Source organism: Microtus oregoni, unplaced genomic scaffold, assembly GCF_018167655.1.
Source record: "Microtus oregoni isolate MIOR12 unplaced genomic scaffold, Mior012 000038F_ref0000394, whole genome shotgun sequence".
NCBI lineage: Eukaryota > Metazoa > Chordata > Mammalia > Rodentia > Cricetidae > Microtus > Microtus oregoni.
This window is the reverse complement of record NW_024543097.1, coordinates 9,142,176-9,148,175: the sequence shown is the minus strand read 5'-3', so window position 1 is coordinate 9,148,175 and position 6,000 is coordinate 9,142,176. Positions and strand designations below refer to the sequence as shown.

At 44.0% G+C, this 6,000-nt stretch overlaps 1 pseudogene; it reads left to right on the top strand.

The window, feature by feature from the left end:
• Positions 1 to 307: 307 nt before the first annotated feature.
• LOC121433481 overlaps positions 308 to 6,000 on the top strand; it is a 29,963-nt pseudogene continuing 24,270 nt past the window's right edge.

Below are 6,000 nucleotides of genomic sequence, written 5' to 3'. Positions count from 1 at the left end.
GAGACTGGGTTTCTCTGTAGCTTTGGAGCTTTCCTGTAACTAGTTCTTGTAGACCAGGCTGGACTAGAAATCAAAGAGATTCACCTACCTCTGCCCCCCACGTGCTGGAATTAGAGGCCTGCACCTCCACTGTCACCACCCTGCTGAGCTGTGTCTTTAAGCAGAGTAGGACTCTATGGGAGGTGCTCTTGTCACTCAGGCCTCACTAGCCAATCAGGCCCTCCAGGTGACCTGCAAGTCAGAAGTTTTGCAAGATTCTTCCAGAGGCGGCCGTGGCAGCGGCAGCAGTGGCCTCAGCGGCGGCGGCGGCCTCAGCAGCCTTTTTCAAGCTTGACTTTGAGGACAAGTCCGCACCGGTGGTTTTGTGTGCTCTGCTGTGAGTGCAGGAAGCTGAGCAAGGAGCATGGGCAAGTTGGAAAACCATGATGTGGTGAGCTTGGGGCTATTCTCAGACCGGGAGAGGCGGCTAGTTGAGCCTTGGAGACAGTGTGCTGTGTCCTCCTCTAGCCATGTGGGAGCCATTGACCAGATGCAGAGTTCATCCTGTTTCTGCCTGGTCCTGCTGGTCCTGCATGCCCCAGCAGGGTCTGCGCGATTCCGCGTGATTCTGCATGTTCTTTGAAATTTCCGAGTGGCTGTCAGCCTCTGAGTAACTTCACTATCTTTACTGCGCCTGTTAGAGATTTGGGAATGGGACTGTGCTTTGAAATACCATTGCTGTGACTTCCCTGTGAAATGCGGGCTCCCTTGGTGCTTATCTTGTCGCAATGAAACATAGATTTGCCAAAGTCACAAAGAACTTCTGTTCCAGAAGTTCTGCACCTTGAACATTTACTATTTAGGTTTAGGATCCCTCTGGAGTTAATTCTGTGGAGCTTATAAACAGTATTTCCTGTATAAAGTAACAGTCCAATGCTAAACTGTTTTAAAAGATCACAACATTAGGAAGACTGAGAACAGCTGGTTTATATTAATATCTCCTGTAGCTCAGGCTTCCCTCACACTATGTAACTGAGAATTGCTTTGAACACCTAATCCTGCTTCTGCTACCCAGTGCTGGAAAGACAGTCCTACAACTCCTTCCAAGCTGGAGCTTGACTGGTCTGTGGGAAGGAGAAATAGATTAGTGAAAGAGTATCCTCCAACTTCTCCATATTTTATTGTGAATTTATAAGTGAAGTAGGACCTGTGTAAGAATTTATTTCACTGACCAACTGTAAAGCAAGCATAGTCACAAAAGAAAAGGATGGACAGTAAAGAGGGTGAAAGCTTTTCTGCTGTGACAGTAGTGGACATTAGCAAGAGTAGTGACACCCCACAGACCATGCCTTCAAGAATCGGTATAAAATTCAAACTTATTAAACGAAATTACTGTAGTTACAGTGAAAGGCCTGGATAACTCCAGGTATCCCCAAAGAAAGCCCTGGATAAATCCAGGTCCCCCCCCCCCCCCCCCCAGCAGGAAGAAAATAGCCAAAAATCTAACCAGGAAGAGAAGAATCAGGAATCTAGCATTAGCCAGTTTGGTGACTGTGTTTCAGGAACTAGCTGAAGTTAAAGTTAGGCTGTAATCTTGAGAATAATCTTGAGAAACAGGGAGTTTTCCCCCATTGTACTGTGTTTTAAGAACTTGCTGATTATGACCTTGGGAGTGGTCCTGGGAGGCAGGGAGTTGTCCCTTTGTGTTCTTCACTGGTATTTTCGGAATTTTCTGTGACACACACCCTGCCAATTCCAGTTAACTGGGCTGTGGTTTCTTCCCTTAAAAATCACTTCTCGCGGTCACTCGGGGTCGAACTCTTCCCCTGCTTGGGTTATGAGTCTTGGCACCAGTGCACTGGTTCTCGTTTCGATTAAAGCCTTGTGTGATTGCAGCAAGGATGTCTCTCTTGAGTTTTGGTGGGGGTCCTGTTATCCCGAGACTTGAGTGAGAGTCTCCCCTCACCGGGGGTCTTTCAACATTAGTTCAAGCAAACTAGAAGAACTGGATAAAATGGTGTGGTCCTGCCTTACATGACTATACCCCGAGAGCAATGACGTGAGATGTACTTGGTGTGCTCTTATACAGATCCCTAGTCTCTGGAGCACATGACCATGAAGCTTGTTTCAACTTTTTTTTTTTTATTGAGAAAAGGAGAGAAAAAAAAAAAAAACAAGTTTCCACCTCCTCCCAGCCTCCCATTTCCCTCCCCCTCCTCCCACCCTATGCCCCCTCCTCCCACCCTTCTCCCCCTCCCCCCACTCCTTTCCCCCTCCCTCTCCAGTCCAAAGAGCAGTCAGGGATTTCTGCCCTGTGGTAAGTAAGACCTAGGACCTCCCACCTCCGTCCATATCAAGGAAGGTGAACATCCAAACTGGCTGGGCTCCCACAAAGCCATCACATTACGTAGGATCAAACCCCCGTTCCATTGTCCTTTGCGTCTCATCAGCCCTCATTGTTCGCCATGTTCAGAGAGTCCAGTTTTATCCCATGCTTTTTTCAGTCACAGTCCAGCTGGTCTTGGTGAGCTCTCAATAGATCAGCTCCACTGTCTCAGTGCGTGGGTGCATCCCTCGTGGTCCCGACTTCTTTGCTCATGTTCTCCCTCCTTCTGCTCCTCATTGGGACTTTGGGAGTTCAGTCCAGTGCTCCAGTGTGGGTCTCTGTCTCTATCTCCATCCATCACCAGATGAAGGTTCTATGGTGATATGCAAGATATTCGTCAGTATTGCTCAAGGATAGGGTCATTTCAGGTTCCCTATTCTCAACTGCCCAAGGAACTAACTGGGGACCTCAGCTTGGGCACCTGGGAGCCCCTCTAGGGTCAGGTCTCTTGCCAACCCTAAAGTGGTTCCCTTAACTAAGAATTGTGGTTCCGTGCTCCCCTGTCCAACCTTCCTTTATCCCAATCCTCCTGCTTTCCCAAGGCCCGACCTCCTTCCCTTCTAACTTTTCTCTCCCCATCTCCCCTTACCCCCAACCCACCCCACCCCAAGATCCCAATTTTCTCCCCGGCAATTTTGTCTACTTCCCTTAGCCAAGAGGATAACTATATGTTTTTCCTTGGGTTCCCCTTCTTACTTAGCTTCTTTAGATTCACCTATTGTAGACTCCGTGACCCTTATTTATGGCTAGAAACCAATTATGAGTGAGTATATCCCATGTTCATCTTTTTGGGTCTGGGATACCTCACTCAGGATAGTGTTTTCTATTTCCATCCATTTGCATGCAAAATTCGAGAAGTCATTGTTTTTTACCGCTGAGTAGTACTCTAATGTGTAGATATTCCATACTTTCTTCATCCATTCTTCCATTGAAGGGCATCTAGGTTGTTTCCAGGTTCTGGCTATTACAAATAATACTGCTATGAACATAGTTGAACAAATGCTTTTGTCATATGATAGGGCATCTCTTGGGTATATTCCCAAGAGTGGTATTGCTGGGTCCAGGGGTAGGTTGATCCCGAATTTCCTAAGAAACCGAAACACTGACTTCCATAGTGGTTGCACAAGATTGCATTCCCACCAGCAATGGATGAGGGTACCCCTTCCTCCACAGCCTCTCCAGCAAAGGTTATCGTTGGTGTTTTTGACTTTAGCCATTCTCACAGGTGTAAGATGATATCTCAAAGTTGTTTTGATTTGCATTTCCCTGATCGCTAAGGAAGTTGAGCATGACCTTAAGTGTCTTTTGGCCATTTGAACTTCTTCTGTTGAGAATTCTCTGTTCAGATCAGTGCCCCATTTTTTAATTGGGTTAATTAGCATTTTAAAGTCTAGTTTCTTGAGTTCTCTATATATTTTGGAGATCAGACCTTTGTCTGTTGAGGGGTTGGTGAAGATCTTCTCCCAGTCAGTAGGTTGCCTTTGTGTCTTAGTGACAGTGTCCTTTGCTTTGCAGAAGCTTCTCAGTTTTAGTAGGTCCCATTTATTCAATGTTGCTCTTAATGTCTGTGCTTCTGGGGTTATACATAGGAAGCGATCTCCTGTGCCCATCTGTTGTAGGGTATTTCCCACTTTCTCTTCTATCCTTTTCAGTGTGTTCGGGCTGATATTGAGGTCTTTTTTTTTTTTTTTGGTTTTTCGAGACAGGGTTTCTCTGTAGCTTTGGAGCCTGTCCTGGAACTCCCTTGGTAGACCAGGCTGGCCTCGAACTCACAGAGATCCGCCTGTCTCTGCCTCCCAAATGCTGGGATTACAGGCGTGCGCCACCACCGCCCGGCCGATATTGAGGTCTTTAATCCATTTGGACTTGAGTTTTGTGCACGGTGAAAGATGTGGGTCTATTTTCATTCTTCTACAGGTTGACATCCAGTTGTGCCAGCACCATTTGTTGAAGATGCTTTCTTTCTTCCATTGTATACTTTTAGCACCTTTATCAAAAATGAGGTGTTCATAGGTTTGTGGGTTAAAATCCGGGTCTTCTGTACGATTCCATTGGTCGACTTCTCTGTTTTTATGCCAGTACCACACTGTTTTCATTACTGTAGCTCTGTAATAGAGTTTGAAGTCAGGGATGGTAATGCCTCCAGAAGATCCTTTATTGTATAGGATTGTTTTGGCTATCCTGGGTTTTTTGTTTTTCCATATAAAGTTGATTATTGTCCTCTCCAGATCTGTGAAGAATTTTGATGGGATCTTGATGGGGATTGCATTGAATCTATAAATTGCCTTAGGTAGAGTTGCCATTTTTACTATGTTGATCCTCCCAATCCAAGAGCAAGGTAGATCCATCCATTTTTTGGTATCCTCTTCAATTTCTTTCTTCAATGCCTTAAAGTTCTTGTCAAATAGATCTTTCACTTCCTTGGTTAGATTTACCCCAAGATATTTAATGCTGTTTGTGGCTATCGTGAATGGTGAAGCTTCTCTGATTTCCCTCTCTGCTTCCCTATCCTTTGTGTATAAGAGGGCGACTGATTTTTTGGAGTTGATCTTGTATCCTGCCACATTACTAAAGCTGTTTATCAGCTGTAAAAGTTCTTTGGTGGAGTTTTGGGGGTCACTTAAGTACACTATCATATCATCTGCGAATAACGAAAGTTTAACTTCTTCCTTTCCAATTCGAATCCCCTTGATCCCATTATGTTGTCTTATTGCTATTGCTAGAACTTCAAGTACTATATTGAAGAGGTATGGAGAGAGTGGACATCCTTGTCGTGTTCCTGAGTTAAGCGGGATGGCTTTGAGTTTCTCTCCATTTAATTTGATGTTAGCTGTCGGCTTGCTGTATATAGCTTTTATTATATTTAGGTATGACCCTTGTATCCCTAATCTCTCCAAGACTTTTAACATAAATGGATGTTGAATTTTGTCGAATGCTTTTTCAGCATCTAATGAGATGATCATATGGTTATTTTCTTTCAGTTTATTTATATGCTTGATTACATTGATAGATTTTCGTATGTTGAACCAGCCCTGCATCTCAGGAATGAAGCCTACTTGATCATAATGGATAATTTTCCTAATGTGTTCTTGGATTCGGTTTGCCAGTATTTTGTTGAGGATTTTTGCGTCAATGTTCATGAGTGAGATTGGCCTGTAATTCTCTTTCCTGGTTGAGTCTTTGTGTGGTTTTGGTATCAGAGTAACTGTAGCTTCATAAAAGGAATTAGGTAATGACCCTTCTGTTTCTATATTGTGGAATACATTAAGGAGTATGGGTATTAGCTCTTCTTGGAAGTTCTGGTAGAATTCCGCATTGAAACCATCTGGTCCTGGGCTTTTTTTGGTAGGGAGGTTTTTGATAACAGCTTCTAATTCTTTGCGACCAACAGGTCTGTTTAGATTGTTCACCTGGTCATGGTGTAACTTTGGTATATGGTATTTATCTAAAAAAGTGTCCATTTCTTTTACATTTTCCAGTTTTGTGTTATACAGGCTTTTGTAATAAGATCTGATGATTCTCTGAATTTCCTCTGTGTCTGTGGTTATGTCCCCCTTTTCATTTCTGATCTTATTAATTTGCGTATTCTCTCTCTGCCGTTTGATTAGTTTGGATAGGGGTTTATCAATCTTGTT